At 40.2% G+C, this 18,943-nt stretch overlaps 1 long non-coding RNA gene across 1 annotated transcript in view; it reads left to right on the top strand.

The window, feature by feature from the left end:
• Window positions 1-18,719, top strand: part of LOC138268070 (uncharacterized) — a 150,844-nt gene extending 132,125 nt beyond the window's left edge. Inside the window, exons 2-3 of the long non-coding RNA XR_011199917.1 lie at window positions 12,327-12,498; window positions 18,588-18,719. This is a non-coding gene — a long non-coding RNA (uncharacterized lncRNA). The remainder of the gene's footprint in view (window positions 1-12,326; window positions 12,499-18,587) is intronic.
• The last annotated feature ends 224 nt before the right edge of the window (window positions 18,720-18,943 follow it).

Raw genomic sequence — 18,943 nt, 5'->3', positions numbered from 1 at the left:
AAACACTACATGAGCCACACATAGTGTGACCCCCTACTGGTGCTAGGTCCCACATTGTAGATTCTTTTTTCGATGTTAGGTTTTGGGGTCTGGTATGGACTTGCAAATTTAATAAATTTGCACTTTTCCTGAAAGAAAACATAGGTTTCTCCACCTCAAGGCTCTTACTGTTCAGAATTCTCCACCTTACTATCCCCATGTATGCACGTGATGAATACTTCCTTTCCCTCCACCCACTGTTCTGGTTTTACCTTCTCTGCACTTATAACAGAATGTTGACAGCCAGAATCCACCAATACTACAGATGAGATTCCATTTACTAATATCTGTTTCTGATATGTGCCCGGACCTCCTCCAGCCCAGAAAACTGTTCCCTTTGAAAACCCCACCTCCATAATTCTGCTTGAAGTAGCTTTTGGGGACAATTGCATGGCATATGTCCACATTCTCACACTGAAAACACCGAGGACCAGGATGGGGGTCTTTCCCTTGAGGATTTGGAGGGGACTTGGGATCTGAGAGTGCTTGGGGCAGGGTTTTAAGAGATTTAGACCTTCAAGGGGTTGAGGTGGGAGTTCCTCGTGTTGAATGGGTGAGCCTAAACTCTGGGGAATGATGAAATGCGCATGCCAGTTCTGTAGCAGTTTTTATTGTCACGTTGGGGTGCTGTCTGATCTAGGCTCTTGTGGACCCCAGAAGAGCCTCTAAAGACTGTTCTAAAAGTTTTTTGCCCATCATTTCTTCCACAGTAGCTCATTGAGGTTTTAACCATCAGTATTCCAAGTCGTGTGTGGTAAAAAGGGACTCTTGGTTTGTCCTCAGGTCCCCACTTTTCCTTACAGAATTTCACACTATAATATTCCGTATCAAAACCCAATCATTCTAGGATGACCTTTTTCACTTCGTTATAAGGGATGGTCCCAGAGGGGTTGGCAGCCTGGTAGGCTGTTTATAATCCTCCTGATAGTAATAGGGATACGTACTGACCCCAGCGTTCATGGGGTCCGGCAGCAGACAACGCCTCTCATTCACAATTAGTAAAGAAATAGTCTGGGTCCTCCCCGACTGATATTTTTGTGAAACAGAGCTAGGTACATTAGGGTGCACTTTTTCAGTAGTGATTGTTTTGATTAGACGCAGTATTGCATTGTCATGAGCCAGCTGGTTGTTGGCTATAGTGGTAGCTTGACTTCTCAAGGTATTGTGCAACTCCTCTGTGTGTGTGGGGTTAAGTTGGTCCCTGTATGCCAGAGGGGCCAGCTGATAAGTTAACCATGCTGGTCAATGATCTCATATGCCAGAGGGGGCCTTTGTGATGTTTGCCATCGCTTGTGTGCTCTGTGTAAGTCTGTGACCCTGTATGCTGGGGGTCTGCCCTGAAGAGTTACCTGCTGCTGTGCCAATCGTGCCATTGCATGAGTGAAGAGCAGGTGTGGTGACCCCCCAAATGCCAGAATAGGCCACAGTGAAGTTTGCTGTGCTAATAAGGCAATCACTCTTATGCTGTGTGTAAGTTCATGACCCCATATGTCAGAGAGAAGCACTGTGAAGTTTGCCAATCAGGCCACCTCCCTGTACAAAGTGTAAGTTGGCAACCCTATATGTCATAAGGGACTGCCATGAAGTTTGTCATGCCAGTCGCTTTGTGTGAGTCAGTGACCCCGTCTGTCAGAGGGAGCTGCGATGAAGTGGAAGCTGCTGCTGTGCCTATCGGGCCATTGCAAGAGTAATGAGCAGATGTGGTGACTCTATATGCCAGAGGGTGTCACTGCAAAGAGAGGCCACCGTTCTCACTTGTATGAGCCAGAACCCCAACTGAGGATCAGAACCAGAAGCCATCAAAATCACCCCAGCTTGTCAGTAAGGCCAAAGGAAACCTACTATTGCATCAAAGGAGCGCTGATGATACCCAGACGCGGCCCCTGCAGAACTACATTTGTGATACCCACCTGAGGCAGCTACATCCCAAAAGAGATGCTTTTGGAGACTATGGTCAACCAATCCCTGCTAGTGTGGGTAAGACTGAGCAAAGGCCCAGAAGACCCTGGTGGAACTTGTCTGGCAGACAGTGCTATGGCGCTGGAATACTTTTGACTTTTCTAATAGAGCCGGAGTGAGACTTCTGAGACTCAAACTGCTACTGGGGCCTAATTTGAATATCACCTATACTGAATGGGGAATAACCAATGTCCCTAGTGAGAGAGAAGTGGAATTCAGGGGCCTTCCTATTAAACACCGAAGCTCAGCCTCTGGGGGCTTTATGTATTTTACTTTGTGGACATATACACATACCCCTTTTGTCATAAACTAAAGTATTTGACTGGGTAATTATTTATTGCTGCTGTTGAATGTATTTTGAGTGGTGAAACTGCGTTCACCCCCTGTGTCTATCTTCCCTCTTGAAAAGCCTTGCACAGCCCAACCTGCACTACCTCTGAGAGTCACGTGCCGGAGGAGTACTTGGCCCAGTTGCTCTGGGCCATAGCAGGCAGTGGGGCATCAGGTGTAAAAGACCTCAACCCCGACGGTTGGGCCCAGTAACTCCTGCTTGCCCTTTGGTCCAGTGAAAGGGGTTCTGACTCCTACTCTTGCCTAAACCCTAAAACCTCTTGCTATCCCTGAATGCTAACCTTCCCTATATCCTATAAAACCCTTAAATGTACCTCTCTTTGAACTCTACAATACCCTTAATATCTCCTAATGCTATCTATCCTTGAACCATGAAATCTTAACTACCCCTTAACATTACGTCTTATGAACCCTAAAAACCCCTTACTATTCCTTAACAACACTCTTTCTTCATCCCTAAAAACAATTACTACAACTTATAGGTGCCCATCCCTGAACTATATACACCAATACTATCTCTTAACTCTACCATTCTCTGAACCCTAAAATACTTCTAATACACTTAAAGCTACCCTTTAATGAGCATTGAAATCTCCTTGCTACTCCTTAGTGCTACCTTCTCTTGAACCTTCAAAGCCCCGAACTCTTCCTTAATGCTACCTTTCTCTGAACACTATGAACTCATTAACGCACACTCAGGGACTGTGCCTGCTGGAATTAGTGGATCCTAAGGGTAAAATACTGTGAAGATCTGAGAACCAAATTACTCCCAGAAATTCCTAATTTCTGTGGCAACCCTCAGGGTTCCATTCATGATTCCTGTTATTTCCTGTTATTTCTATTGCCACCTCCCTCCCCCCAGCTAACAATGCCTTCGGTATCAGAACCTCTGGAGAAGTTTCTGGGGGATATGAGGGATGTTGTTATAAGGCCCTTAGTGGCGTTGAGTAATACAGAAAACCTTACCTCTTCCAAGAGTTAGAGGTTCACGTTTAGGGCATCAGTGGAATCTTTTTGAGAGAAATTAGCACCTCCCCACTAATGCAGTAATTTATAGAATATTGGATGTTTTGCTATTATACCACAGTTTAGTGATAGTATTACCTCAACCAGTGAACATAACACCTCACATTTAATGATAAATGTGCAAGGATTGTTTCTGTCTCGTTTTCTACACCTATTGGTGTACACTTATCAATAGTCTTTACCTTGTGCTCTGGTATTAAAAGGTATGGAATGCAGTACTTCATGCAAAAACATTATCAAATGCACTAAATCCACTTTTTTTCTACCGTTTCCCTCATACCCTAAATGACCCCAAAGATGAATGTCCATGAATGATAAAGTACACCAAATACTAGTGATGACTATTATATATATATTTGCAATAATGACCCATCTAGGTAAGGTAAACTTTCAATTTTTACTTGACAGCACAGCTGTCCGGATGACATATTTTTAGCAATTCTTTTAAACATGCATAGAGTGGTCTCTAGCTTGGTTCTACCCGAAGGAGTATTACTCTTTCAACTCATGCTATGAGCTGGGGATGTACCATTCCACATTCGAGGAAGCTCTTCCATTAGAATGCACATGGGATAATTCTATATCAGAAAAATAAACTTTACTGTGATGTTTGTCACATTCATTTTTTTCTCCTACATGTATTGTACACATAAATCAGCATTTTCCCTACTTTTTCCAAGCACTAGCAAAGCCAGTAGGACGGATTGTAATGTGATAAACTAAATATGTGCATAAAGTGCATGCAAACATCATTTGTTAATGCCTGTGTTTACATTTACTACTACATTAACACCAGACAGGTAGTCTTTGCCAGTGCTTGTTTGGTGTGCTAACAATTTTGGCACTATTTTCCAAATCTGTACGAAATTTGACTTTGCTCAGTTTCTTCATTTCAAAAGCCATAGATATTAGATAAGGGATAGGTTATATTTTAAGGGGTTATCTAAACTAGCATTTCATATGTTTAAGTCCCTTCAGTATTTTTGCTGTCTGCTCTAGCATAAATCGCTGAGAAGAATTATACCAAACATGGCACAAAGTTAGAAATTTGCTAACTATAGGCACTTATTCTGGCTTTGATTACATTTGTTGTGTAGTTTTTGAGATGCTTGCATTCTCAAAAGATTCTCTAAAGATGTCATGTGAGCATTGAAGGGTTAATCCTCTGTGTGTGTATGTATGCGTGTGTATGTATTTATATATATATATATATATATATATATATATATATATATATATATATATATATAATTTATATATATATATATGTGTGTGTGTGTGTGTGTGTGTGTATATGTATATGTGTATATAAATGTGTATGTTTTCGTTTTGATGTATGAGCCAGTATAGGCCTGAGTCTGGCTTAAGCTGAATTTTGGGCCCTGGCTCACCCTGGGGTCTGTTTTGATTCTTGCACTGAAAATGAACCAAGATTTCTCTTTTGACTCTCCCCCATCTCCCTCTCTCATTCTGCCTTCCTTGTTACAAACCCTACGTGCACACGGGGTAGCAATGGCAAGTATTTTTTCATTTCTGTGGGTGTGGTTGGAGGTAATAGGGTACGGCTGTGTGTCGGAGGGAGGGTATTGGCTCGATTAAATGCTTCAAGGTAGGTTTCTAATGGATGCTGGACTCTGGGAGAGGTGGAGTGACTTTACACACAGGCAGTGATATCTCAGATATAAACCTTTGGTCCCGTGCCCAAACTGCCTTCGTCTGCTCCTCACCCTACCTTATTGCCCATCACCAGAGATTCTGAATGCTTGTTGAGTTTACAAAAGGGGACCTCAGTAGAGAATGTTTGTGCCTTGATCCGATCACTTTAAATATGGTTACTATGAAGTAGTGTTGACAATTTACAGAACACCTTTACAGCTTATTTACACTTTTTCAACCACTTGTGCCAAACCCCAGTGACTGGTCTCATCCCATACACAAGACAAATAAATTATACTTCGAGCTCTACTGCAATGTCTCCTATTCCATTTTTTACCATTATCTGCTTGAGACTGCATTTATGCTTGTGTGATGGCTATACCAATTTGAAAAATGGTATATTTGATACGAAAACAGAGTACCTGTATTTTCTTCAATGTCTTCACACATTTGTACAATTATACCATGTTCTATATGCAGTCAAGTGCTAGAACAAGGAGGACTTGTAAGACTTTGATGATTCCTGCTCACTATGTTCAAAGATACATTTTTCATAAGGACAATCATATTGTAATTGTATTTATATAGCGCTTACTATCCCAGACGAGGCATCGAAGTGCTTTTCGGTGAGTAGCATGGCACTCTGGAACCCAAAAGGATTTGTGGTGGATTAGTATAGGCAAATATGTGTACAGTATTAGTATTAGTATGAGTTAACTTGAGAAGAGGATATATGAGTTTGTTAATAGGGTGGAATAGAATAATGGAGGGATAGAGCAGTGAAGAATCTAGACGTGTTGAATGGGAGTTTATAGTAATAGGATGAGGCTTGGGATGAGTAAAGGAGAGATTGAGGAGGGAAGAGTCTGTAGAAAGGGGTTAGAGAAATCATAGTAGTAGAAGGGGTTTTGAATGAGTCAAAGTTGAGATAAATGAGGGAGAATTTAGTAGGGTTGTTTGGGAGATCATAGTAGTAAACTGAGGTTTAGGGTGAGCCCAGAGCGGTAGAGGAGGGAAAAGCCTAGGCAGGGTTATTCTGGAGATCAAAGTAGTAGAATGGGTTTAGGATGAGTCAGAGTGAGGGATGGAGGAGAGACTGATAGGGGTATAGGGTGATGGGGAGACAGAGTAAAGCTTATGAGAGAGTAATTAAAATATTTGTTTCCCTCTCGTAAAATAGGACTAAAATAATAAATAAATAGATATGTTAATTGATCGTAAGGGAATATATGTGTAAAGAATATAATAAAGGATATAATATTTTTAGATTTAAAGTTGTTTTGTATAAACACAGACTTTCAATATTTGAAGTTTGTGTACTTTTCTAACATTAATTTATCTTTCCACAATTTTCAATAGCAAAATGTTTGCTGATAACATAGTTAAGATAACATTTGCTCATTGTGATAGACAAAAATGAAAGCAGGGATTCATAAGAATCTAATCTAACAATTTATCTAGGAACTATGCAATAATCTATAAACATTTTAAGCATAGAATAATATACACATATACATGTATATACACACACACATACATGCATTGTATATATGCTTGTATGTACATATATGCACACTTTTATACAGATACACACACACTCATACACACATATGTACATTTAACTGTAAGATGCACACAAGCCCTCCATTAAGGGAGCCATAGACCCTGCAGGGCGGCTTCACGTACACGGGAGCGGAGCACCCGTCAATAATCCTCACTGAAAACCAAAAAGGAAGCCAAATTTGAAACTCTCGATGATTTATTCAGCAAATAAAGTGGCAACATGCATTCCTTCTATTCAGTCCTGACACATTTCGGCTTCACTCTTGAACCTTGATCACAGGTGCAACAGGTTACTGTGTAACATTATAAACTAAAGGTAGGGACTGGGAGATTACTGGTCCAGTGCACAGTCTCCCAAATTGAACCTGTAATATCGAAATAGGTGCACTGTTCCACAAGAGAGAGGGAAAACAAGAAAACTGATCAAATTAGAAAATGGCGAATCTATACTGAGTATTCTTAGGAGGGCCCTCAAGCACCCACTAGGGTGACAGGTATCATCATCGGGCTTACTCCTCGCCAGACTGGTGCTGCAATGCCTGGCGGGCCTCCCAGCATTCTGGGTGGCACTCAACCATTGTTAATTTGCTAGCAACGAGGGTCTGGGAAAGAGACTGAGTAAGGAAAGGAGAGTATAGAATGAAAAAGAAGACTCTTAAAATTAGCTCTGAACCTGAGTCATTGTTTTAATGTGATAGAGATTGGGTTCAGGCCAAGATTAAAAACAAAAATATAAGAGTGTTACTGGAGACAATGTACCGTTACACTCTATGCTCAGGGAAGGTAGTTCACCTAATCCTGCATGGTCAACATGTTTCGCGTCTATGGTTGGTCACAAAGTGATCCAGTGACGCTTCTTCAGGACCCACAAAAAAAGCCTTTGATTATTAAACTACTTCTCCTATGTGTCAGTAATGAATCGAGTGCACAAAAAGTCACTTACAGTGTGGAAGACAGAATATGTCTAAGTCAGTTGGTCAGTACAGTCGCCCATCCCATATTAGAGATTGGGCTCCCTAGGTCTGCGCTAGCATCAACCAAGGAGAACGAATTCATTTGGTCCTTGGTTCGTCAGGAAACCTACCCCCTGCCGAGCGCCTGTAGACCTCTGTGTAACATTACCACGTGCTTTTAATTGCTGGCTGGGATGTGCCCAGTACCACTATAACCAGCATGCATTGTAATGAATGTATTTCCATATTCATTACGGTAATAGTGCTTATTTCTCCAGGATAAATGCCATCAAATGCACTTCAGCGCCAAAGTGTAGATATATAGCAATGATGGCAATGTGAAAGTGTCAACGTGCATTTAAAGTCAATGTCCGGCGCACATAGTTGCCCCTACAAAAATTTAATTTAATCACTGGAAGTCCAAAACTGAAAGGAGGCAGTAACATACTCCTCCTTTCGCCCTTGCTCACCTTACAAACAGCAAAATCCCAGGAAAATCCTTTAAGTGTGTTGTAGGTGAGCAGATCGTGCTCCCAAGTTCCTTATAAGATGCACACAAGTCCTCCATTAAGGGAACCAAAAACCCTGCAGGGCGGCTTCACGTACATGGGGACGAAGCACCCATCAATAATACTCACAGAAAACCAAAAAGGAAGCCAAATTTGAAACTCTCTGTGATTTATTCAGCAAAAAAAGTGGCAACATGCATTCCTTTCTATTCAGTCCTCACGCGTTTCGGCTCCGCTCTTGAGCCTTGATCACAGGTGCAAAAGGTTACTGTGTAACGTAACAATGTGCTTTTAAATTCTGGATGCGATGTGCCCAGTACCACTATAACCAGCATGCATTGTAATTAATGTATTTCCATGTTCATTACGCTAATAGTGCTTATTTCTCCAGGATAAATGCCATCAAATGCACTGTAGCGCCAAAGTGTAGATATATAGCAATGCTGGCAATGTGAAAGTGGCAACGTGCATTTAAAGTCAACGTCCGGCGCACAAAATATCATTTCATCACTGGTAGTTTGGACTTCCAGTGATGAAAGTAAGTAAGTAAATATACATTTGTTAAACAAGCTTAAAGAGTATATATATATAATGTATTATGAAATATTAATTATACCTACTTCTTAAAGAAATACACATATCCAAATATATATACACATAATCAGATAATAAATGTTTACCAACACAGGCATGTGTGGTCCATTGTTGTTTGGATATGGTGGTTATGAAGGAAAGATCCAACATTTATGAAGAACAACTGCGTAACAAAACCTTAGAACCAACAACTCAAAATTTAATTATTGAAATTTAGGTCTCCTTCTTTACACAATCTTCAACAGAGAACAGCAGATTTGCAGCACTGACAATGAGTTTATCATGGGCCACAAGTGACATTCATGTGCAGTGGGCATTGGAGTCATGAACACTAAGTGCAAATTGTGGCTAAATGTCATAGCCTACACCTGGTAGATGTTTTACATATTGTATGGCAAGACATAGCAGACCCTAGTGCCACAAAAAATTTAGCTTAGGATATGGCCTCAGGCCAGTATCTACTGTACTTAGTCCAGTATCTGCTCAACTTGACCAATTCCATCTCTTCCCTTTATCTACACAGTAGTCAGTAGGAACACAGATGCTGTACAGAAGGGCCTGGGACCGACAAAACACTTGGGCTGTAGAAGCACTTGAGCTACCACAGAAGAGAATGACAATGAAGGAGAATTTGTGCCAACCTGGAGACTTACATATTGATCCACAATTTGCCTCTTGAACAGGTCAAATAAGAGGAGGAGGTAATGGTCCTTGACACCACCAAATGTGAGGTGGACAGTAAGGAAGGCGAACTTCCAGACCAGGAACAATCCTTGATGTCTTGGGATCTGGCTACAAACATCACAGCCTGAACTCACAGATCACAGTCCACATTCTGGCGTAGAGAATACTGTCCATCTCTGCACTAACAATCTAGGACCCATTTCCTTTGCTCGGGACTAAATGCAGCCCTCACATGTACCTGATTCCTCTTCCAGCTAATTTTGTACCTGGCCTTGATCAACAAGCTGTTGAAGCAGATTGTGGATGAGCAGAATGCCATTCTACAGAGGACTTTCTACAGTTGGAAAGCGGTTAAATGCACTGTAGAGTGCACAATCTAAACACCATTGGGAGATACTTAGCCTCCACTCCACTATGACCACATTCCTTTCCTCCTGAACACTCCATAATCCCCTCCTGTTATCATTTCCATTACCATCCATTCTACTACACTTGTCCATGTGCCAATGTCTGTTTCCCCTCAGGAGGTGTATTCTTCACAGTGCACTCTGACAGTGAACTTCCATCCTCAAACCCACTGCAGCTTGTCAGCACATTCAACATTGGAGGTCTGACTTTTTGTTTCCTTTTGATTTGTGTTTTATTCAATTCGTGTTTACCCTCTGGATAATGTATTCAACATATTTTGTAACATTTATTTGTTAACTTTATTTTGGGGGATTGGACAATTTAATTATACTCCTATCTCTTCCAAACTTGATGAACTATCCTTGGACTGAAAGTTTTCAATGTTTTTTTAATGTTCTTGCTTCAACAGAGAGTCACTGGTGACCTAGCGGTTACTGTCTTAGACACTCAATCTGAAGGTCTGTGGTTCAAATCTTCCTGTTTCCATGGTCATGTGTTTGCTCAAATGATAGTTTCATTACAAAGTGTCAAGCCTCAATTCAGGATTAATTATTTTCATGTTGCACTATCACGTTTACATATTTCTATATGTATATCAGGCCATAAAGAACAAAATATCATGTTTTTATCCTTCCCACCACAAACGCATATGTCCTACAACAGAAAATGCACATACACATCTAATCACTGATTAAGTCATAAAAGAAACAGTCCCATGCAGCAATGTTTCCACCCAATAAACTTACCTGGTGAACACAAGCAAGCTACCTACTTACCCATCTAACCAGCTGTATGTCCGTTAGCATGTCATAATATTTTCATTATACCTTCTTATGGCATAGGGGATGTAATCTTTCACCACATAGCATTCTGACTTCTTGAGTCTTTCCTCATAAGACATCTACATCATTTTCTATTTTAGCTCTAATGTTTTTATAGTGGTAAAGTAGACACACCCACCACCTTACTCACCTACTCAACTTTACTCTTTATTTTTATTTTGATAGTTGAAGCAGTTCCATACAATTATCATATTCACATACTATAGCACCATAATACATGCATAATCTTACATATAAACTAAGGAAATTTGAAAATATCTAAATCATTATTAACATATTACCATGCCATTTATGTTGTTTTCTAGTTCCTGATTTTTAGTTCCAGGGTAGGAATTTCTAAAATATTGAGGGTATTCTGGTATGCTGGAATATTGAAATACTATGACTTGGTCCAATTTCCATTGCAGACAATAAGCTGTTGTTCACTGAAGAAACTTCATTGTAACATTCCTTCATTTAAATTTTTAACAACTGCAAAATAGTTTTGTCTGATTCTTTTATCTTTTGTGGTTTAGGATTGCATCAGTTTCCAAATTGGTACAATCCTTGTTTTGAACCGTCAGTGTACTCTATGCATCCACAATTGAAACCATTCTAAGCCTTTCATTAGAGGATCCAATGCACAAGAGCCTTGATTTTTTACTTGTTTTTGTACACATCTAAATTTTAGGATCCAGATCAGATCTTCATAGTTATACTATACCACAAGCCAGAATTAGTAGTTATGAAATATTATAAGATTAGCCACACTTCTGTTTGTAAGCATTCCACCTGACCAAAATCCATTTAAACATTTGGATTGATTCTTTAAACAATTCTTTGAAAATAGTTTTCTCTGGATTCAGTCATTCTCACAAAAGTCATGTCCCATGAACTCAGAATCAGTTAATCTCAAGTAGGATAGGCCTTGATGGAAGTTCAATTACACCAGAGTAATCAGTGTAATTTGGTAACACCTCATTACTCATAGTCACACAAATACAGATAATAATGTGATTACTCTTGCTCTTTGAATTATGAGTAATTTGTAGAAAACAAATCCTACGCAAGAGCACATTTAGCAAGCACAAGGGGCCACTTGCTGTTCAAGTTCTGTTGCTTTTAGTACTATTTCTTCTACAAAATGCATCCTCATGTCGATTTTAGATGCAAGGGGGCATTTTGTACTAAGAAGATAATGCTAAATGCTGGGAGTAAGTTGAGGGAAAGTCCTACTTTAAGAACACATTTAACAAGCGTGAGCGGCTGCCTGTGCATGCTATTCATGCTCTGTTGCATTTAATGCTATTTCTTGGCACAATCTGAAATGTTGTCCCCATTTTGGATGTGAGGTGGCAGTTTTGCCCAAAGAAACAGTGCTAAACGCAGAATTAATTAATTTTCTTACATAACTATGCGTAACTTTGCAGCATTCTTAAGTAATTACATGTGGTAACACTACAAAGAAGAACACATTTAACAATGTACCGCCACATATTATCTGAAAGATAAAGTTTCATAATCCGCGTTCAGCCTTATCTTTCAGGGTGACCTTATCATTTAGTGATCTTAGGTTGAATCAAAGCAGTGAACTTACTCAATCAGCTACAGTATATATAATATATATGCAATTGCTCTGGAGGTTATATCAAACAAATGTTTCTATATGTTCTAAAAGAGGAGTCGTATCATCTGTTAATTATGTGTTTATGATAAACAGTGATTTTTTAATTTTATTTATTATATTGTTTTTATTTCAACAGGGCCTGGCTATCAACTTTCGTCCTGAAGAAACCATTAACATCTTCAAGTTTTCCAAGACCATCATGGACCTATTCTTTTTTTGAGGATTTAGACCCTACTTCCATACACTCTGCACATTTTATTTTACAGGATTTTCAGTTTTATCTTTTGTCCCTCTCGTGTCATTGAATGGTATGCATCAGATGTACATTGTTTTAATTCTTCAGTAGTTTAACGTACTTCTTTCATATATTTTTTCAACGTTATTGTATTCTATGTTTTGGTATTAATTGATCAACAAAACTATTTAATGTTCTGATATTTATTTTTAACATCCTTGCAAAAATATTCATGACAACGTTAAACATAACACCCTGCCTAAACTTAAACAGCTGAATAATAGGAAACCTGCCTAACAAAGGACCTCTCAAAAGTGTTCTATTTTCTGCCCAAAATCCCAATTTCATTTAATATAATTAGTACGAGTTATTCTGGGTTTATAGAACAGACCTGTGAATATTACGAAATATGTCAAACCCAACATCCTCAATGCAAACATTACATATGTATTCCATTATTGCGTATAATAAATAAGTGTAAAGAAAAAGTGTATTGATGATTGAATATTTTTTTCTAGTATGAACAGATACCCTACTAATACCTGTATAAGACCAATAAGCACCAAGCAATAACATGATCATTGAACGGAAGCCTTGTTAGAGTATGTATAGCTTAAATGTTGCTTATCTACAATGAATACACTCAGACACGGGGTAAACCTTATAGGGAGACATTCGCTCAGTGGGCGTTTTGCCAGATCTTTTTGTTTGGTGTTGTCCTTGGAAAATGTGTCCCACTCATCCATTTGTCAGTCCACACTTAGCCATTCTTACATCCATCCACATACCCGCATCCTCCTTCATTCCTCACTCTATCATCGAGCCCTACATTTCAACATAATTTAATTCAAACACATCCCTTTATTAAGCCATTATCTAACATTCATTAATAAATCATCCATCCATTTGTCCATTTTATAATCTGTGATCCTTTCAATCTGTCCATCAGTCCTTATGTCTGACCAGCCATCTTCTCGTCCATCCTCAGTATGTCTGGTCATCCGCCCAAGACCACATGCTCACTCACTCGCCTGTCAATACTACACCTATAAATCTGTTCATCAGTTCCATAATCTTTCACATTTTCATTAGCAATCCACAAGTCATATGATTCCTAATCATCTATTTTATAGACAATCAAAAATAAATCTATCAATTTGTGCACTCTGCTGTCCATATTGTAATGCATTAATATATCTATGAATATATTGTCTAGATATGGAATGAACATCCTAATGTAAAGAACTAAAATGAAACCAAAAAAATCCAAGAAAGTGACTGCTTACAAGGTCAATTTCAAATTAATTTGTATGTGGAATGTGCTGCAGGCAGTGCTTAATTTGCAACAGAAGGAGTGCCAGTGCCCAAAGCTCAGCTCTGAAGCCCATTGCTGTCTCTATTAAATGTCAGCCAAGGCTGTGGGGTCTTGAATCCTCCTCATGCCTCTTTAATTCAGTAACAGACACTTTCTATGCCTTTATCTCTCTCTTGCAGGTTCCTGCTTTCTCTATTTGTGGCTTTTTCCATCTTTCTCCTCCACCTTCATTCCCCTTTCTGTTTTTTTCTCTCTCTTGTTCGCGCAAAATGTCTATCAGAAAAAATAAGTTCTAGTCCCCAAAAAGGAGTGGCAGTGGGCCCAACTAGCAACCACTGGCTCAAATTAAGTACTGGATGCATGTCTCCTTTCTGAATTACACAAATGAGGTAATGCAAGAGCAAGATTTGTGCATAAGTGAGGCCTCATCCTTCATTCACAGCGGTCTGCACAAGGACCTGTGCTGTCCACCGTCACGTCATCTGCATTAGTGCTCTCCTAGAGCAGTACTCCATTGGGAGAAAGTGCGGGTCTGAGTGTGGACAAATATGCTCCTTGCCTCCATTTTAGGTCCTAGGGATGGAAATAAAATCCTCCACATTCCTGTTAATGGACCCAGGAAGGCCATTCAGTGACCGCAGTCCCAGTTCTAGGTGGGTAAAGGGCCGCAGCCTGCTGACCTGAGCAGCCCTCCCATATGCCCGACTCGGCTGCCAATGAATACAAAGACAGCATGAACATACACTCTAGTTTGATATTTGAGGAGGGTCAGGTTGGAAAGGCCACACAACACTTGTGCTTTCAGAACACACCCTTCCTGTGCAAGCAGATCTCTTTTATGAATGGGGTCTGCATGTAAAGAAATGGCACACGCACAAACTGCTCCACACTGATGCACGTGTCCAGATGCCTGAGTATGATCCACGGTTTTCAGAGACATCCTACAACTACAGGTTAGGTAAAACACTGCAATCACTAGGCTCTATCAAAACGTTCCGAGGCTTGTTGTAGTGTATATTTAGCCATAAACTACTAGTTACACTTAGAGGCAGATTGAAATTGTTGTGTTTCAGGAATGAAGATTTGGAAACTAAGCAAAGACTGATAGTTACCGTAGAGTTTAAATACAGGTTGTTGCTTCTAGACCGCTATGTAAGCTGCACACGGCACTCTCAGACTGTCCAGCTCATTGCATAGTTTTTTGTTTTTTTTCAAAAGGTCCCAGATTTCCTAAGAGCCTTACCAGTATGTGTGAAACATATGTCTGGGACCTTTTCAGAAATGCAAACGTCTGAAAACATCTTAAACATTCTGCAAAGGCTCCCGATTATAATTTCTGCTTAGAAAATATTCAGAAATTGAATTTTCATGAATCACACAGATGGCTGTGTTTATTAGGAAAATGTTTTAGGACAACATGAGACCATGGTAACTTAATGTAATGTTATGACATAAGAAGTGTCTAGTAAAAGAGTTTCCGAGCTAAGGCCTGGAGGGTGGATCCCTCCTGCATGTGGAACTCGCTTGTAAAGTCAATGGTTATCCTGAAAATCTGACATCGATGTGGACATAACTTGGACTCCCTTGGGTTAGTGAATACAAATTTGGTAAACTGTATATACCTGGATGGGAAACCTTCGCTATTTAGTCTCCCCCAAAGACTGATGCATTTGGGTACATTTGAAATGTAGTCTACACTAGAACACGCAGGCTTCTGCCTTCTATGTGAGTTAAGAATGTGTTGCATACGTTTTATCATTATTTATTCATCAAATTCATATTTTTTCCAGACTTCCATTTCTGCTTTAAAATTAGTTCACTCCTGAACTCAGCTAAACCAACATTTGTCTAGACATGAACTAGCTTAACTTGCACCTTTATAGCTGGCCTATGTGAATCATGTCGTCCTAGTAATTCAGCAATTCACTTCCATGCCATAACTTCGGGATCCACCATCCACCCCCAACACCTCCTGTTCCTTTGCCTCTGCTTGCCCAGGCATCAGCACCCTCAATCATACCTTGATTCCCCTTTGCCTCACCTCAATATCCCTCACATTAAAACTGACCTCACAGCATCTTCTCCCTCATGGTCACTCCAAAAGTATCCAGTACTCCACCAAGGTTATCATTCCTCCATGGAGAAGCCCCAAACAGGCATTGATATCAGTAAGCAACAAACTAACCGTGCAGTCTTATTGTGGCTATAGAATGTGCCTGTCCAGTAGTTCTTAGCCTGTATTGTAGGAACCATATAGGTCTGGGATGCCTACTTCATGACTGTTTAGAAGCTCAAAAATATTAGCAGTTATAGAATTAGTAATAAAGTAAGTATATATATATATATATATATATATATATATATATATATATATATATATATATATATATATATATATATAATATATACGATTGTCTCTCCCCCTTCCTTGGCAACCCTGGTACTGTGCTGAACAGATTCCCATCCTATCTCATTTGCCACTCATTTCAGTCATGACAAGCTCTTTACACTCCTCACATACACCAGCAGTCATCATCAAAGATTCGGTGCTCTGCTAGCCTTCCTCCTTTTTTCCCCTTTACACTACCTTTTGGGGACTGGTGCTACCAGGTCAGCAGTGCGTCTGAAATCCCACTGTTTAAATTCCCTAGTGGTATCTGGGTTGACGAAATCTGGGGATCCACCGGTAGCTTGGAGTTGTGTTGGCCCTGAGAAAGTAAATTCAGCTTGTCAAGCACTGCCAAACCAAAGGACTGCTCCCTGCTGAAGAATGAATGTCAGCATGAAAAATGTCCTGGGATGTCGAGCACCGGCTTCCTTGAAATTGGGTGGTGATCACTTAATTGAGTGTGAGTACAAACAATGTTCAGAAATGCATCTATCATAGTTCATTGACAGGACTGGTTCTAGACCAACTGTGTGCTCCCCACTCCCTTGTTTGAATTAACTTCAAAGCATATACGACTACACGTAAGTATACAAGTTTGTAGGTGTCTTCTCCTACTTTCGCAGATATGCCCTCCTTGAAATCTTCCACAAACCAAACGCTAAGTGTTTCGCGGATGCAGCGATTCACACTTTCGTTTTTCCAAATTTCCAAAGCTAACAATCTGGAGGCCCAAAGATATAAATACAGGCCCACTGAAATAATGTGACGGGGAGGGCTAAATTATGAGGCTGGGTTAACTAAATTATGAAGCAAGAAAAGAAAATTATGTGGTGTAATGCGGCACATTTTGTGATAGTATCATTTCATTATTTTGCCATTATAAAATTTGTTAACACTGGGTAAAGTCTTCACTGCATTAGTACTGGTTTGACACCAGAATGCAGCAAGAAGCAACTTAAAGGTGACCAGTCAACCTCTGCAAAGGAATTTACACTGTTCACATCATATATCCTCGTGTTTTTAGTAACTTTTGCTCCGTTTGATCTAGATTGTTTTGTTAAAATCTGCAAGTTATGCAGCCGATAATGGACTATGTGGCATATCCTTAATTATACACAAAGGGGGTGATTCTTACCCCGCCAAAGTACCCCCGCCAGAACACCGCACCGCGGTCGTCAGACCGCTGCGGTGATTCTGGGTTTTCCACTGGGCTGGCGGGCGACCGCCAAAAGGCCGCCCGCCAGCCCAGTGGAAAACAACCTTCCCACGAGGACGCCGGCTCTGAATGGAGCCGGCGGAGTGGGAAGGTGCGACGGGTGCAGTTGCACCCGTCGCGAATTTCACTGTCTGCAATGCAGACAGTGAAATTCAAAGTGGGGACCTCTTACGGGGGCCCCTGCAGTGCCCATGCCATTGGCATGGGCATTGCAGGGGCCCCCACTGGCCCCACGACACCCCATGGCGGCGCAGCGAGCTGCGCCGCCATGGAGGATTCTTTTGGGCAGCGGAAAACCGGCGGGAGACCGCCGGTTTTCCACTTCTGACCGCGGCCAAACCGCTGCGGTCAGAATGCACTGCGGGGCACCGCCAGCCTGTTGGCGGTGCTCCCGCCAACCCTGGCCCCGGCGGTCCATGACCGCCGGGGTCAGAATGACCCCCAAAATGCCACATCCACAGAGTACTTCCGAAACAAAACTATGCGGAGGAAGAATGAAGTATGTTTAGGCACCAAGCAATGCATGTGAAGGAACAAGACTACTGAAGCAGAGGCAGACAGTTACGCAATTAGGTGTCCAAATAAAAAGATTTGTCAGTGCAAAAACCATTGATTAATACAATTAATCGTAAATGGCATTTGCACATATGAAAATTATTCCATTTTAGTTTATTGTGTGGATAGTGAAAAGGATAAGTTCATGCGAAAATATTGTACCATGGAGAATAAAAGATTCACAGTTGTGTTTGATTTCATGGGTTGAATTTTCCACCTGGTTAATAATCCACAGATATTCATTTTACGCACGAGTATTTGTGGACAGCTATGGCTGTTGTACATTATCAGGCTTACGGTTAAAATTATTTGAAAATAGCTTAAACGTAAAAAAATTGACGTTTGCCATTTACAAAAAGTTTACAGAGCAGTATGTGCTATGCTGGTCTGGTCCCTTTCCTTACTTGCCTTTTTGTCTTTTTAGAAGGATTAATCAAGTTATCATCCACATATGAGTCTGTGGTGTTTAAAACCTATTTTATGAAATATAGAGATTTACTGAATGGAAAAATGTTTGTACAGTACATACGTCTACATTGTGGTGTGACCACTAATTAATACGCGTATTTTTCTCTTGTTCCAAACCTTCAAAATGTTAGGTTTTGCACATTAATTGTTTACCTCCTTCGGGTGTGTCGTTGTTTTTTGTGTCTCATATAATAATTTTCATATTTTTTCCCTGGGCAGTATATATCATGAAAGTGCAGAGCGACTCATGGATGTCTGTAACAGGAGCATCAGCACACACTGTATAATTCTGCAACTGACCAACAGTAAACCACACGCCTGCAAATTGTTTTTCATTTCGGTTGTGAGACACTATTTTATTTATTTTACATTAATTGTTAAAAAGTTTCACTATGTTGGTTTGTGTTTGTTCTAGCCAAGAATTGAACAGTTTAATGTAATGTAATAAATATTTTCTAAATGAACATGTTGATTTGTTTCCACTTACTTTTAGAAACACTTCCCTTTGCTTGTAGCCTTTTGAGTAAGATATGTTGTCTCTTCAGTCTAATAAATATTTCTACAAATGACCATAA

This window comes from Pleurodeles waltl, chromosome 12 (genome assembly GCF_031143425.1).
Source record: "Pleurodeles waltl isolate 20211129_DDA chromosome 12, aPleWal1.hap1.20221129, whole genome shotgun sequence".
Classification (NCBI taxonomy): domain Eukaryota; kingdom Metazoa; phylum Chordata; class Amphibia; order Caudata; family Salamandridae; genus Pleurodeles; species Pleurodeles waltl.
Note: the sequence above shows the minus strand (reverse complement) of the source record. Positions and strands in the feature narration are given on the sequence as shown.